This window comes from Atta colombica, unplaced genomic scaffold, assembly GCF_001594045.1.
Source record: "Atta colombica isolate Treedump-2 unplaced genomic scaffold, Acol1.0 scaffold216, whole genome shotgun sequence".
Classification (NCBI taxonomy): Eukaryota; Metazoa; Arthropoda; class Insecta; order Hymenoptera; family Formicidae; genus Atta; species Atta colombica.
This window is the reverse complement of record NW_017259312.1, coordinates 384,479-385,518: the sequence shown is the minus strand read 5'-3', so window position 1 is coordinate 385,518 and position 1,040 is coordinate 384,479.

The window sequence follows — 1,040 nt, the reverse complement described above, 5'->3', positions numbered from 1 at the left end:
ATATTTTTTATATATATATATATATATATATACACATGTATACACCTATATATACATACATATTACACACATGTTGGAAATGTACATTGTTGCGCGAAGGGCTTTCAGAGAATTTTATAAGTGCGCCAGTGATCGCAATTATATTATTATATACGAGTAAAGTAGTAAGAATAGTAGGCAAAGTTATTGTTGTCTCGTCAGCACGAGCACCAGTCGTTTACGAATGAGTCGAGATAACGTCGCTTCGATCCCCCTCAATATTCCTAGTGTATACGATAAAGTAATGTAGATCGTTTTTAAATCGTTCCCATGTACGTTTCACGTACACGTGGAAAGCTATGCATCGCGGCAAATTATTCGATGTACAAGCAATCGTCATACCAGCCGATTCTATCAAACGCGCATTTTTTGTCCCATTAATCGCGTACATTTTCTAAAGAAACATGCATTCTATCCACGAACAAAGTTGGATTCATATTTTAGAGACGTTCTCTCTTACAAGGGAATAGCATATTCATAAAATATTTTTTTAAAAAGATATTGATAAACGTTAACTTTATTGTATTACTACATACTAAAAAGAACAGAGTAATTAGAGACATAAATTATTGAACTTTAATAGCAAACTTTTAAACTCATTAGATAACGTTGAATTCAAATTTTATTGAATTTGAATTAGATAAAGTAGAGTCGTAGTTATCTACGAAGTAACTGAAGAGAAAAAGCAATATTTTATAAAAAAAAGTATTGTAATATATATAGAGTATCTCACTATAATTACACTATAATCATATAATATTTTAATCGCTTCTGGAGTAAATCTCAGTATTAAAATGTCAAGGTCATAATAATTTTCGAGTTGTAAGCCAAGTTGACTAATGGTGCAACATTTGCACGTTTGCGGTAATTGTATAGATAGATCCGTCATTTATTACTCATTTTTACGTGATATTGAATCTTGCTGTTCAGTTGATTTCACATTTTGGTTTCTTATGTATTAGATATCATAGATACATATCTATATAAATATATATATATAT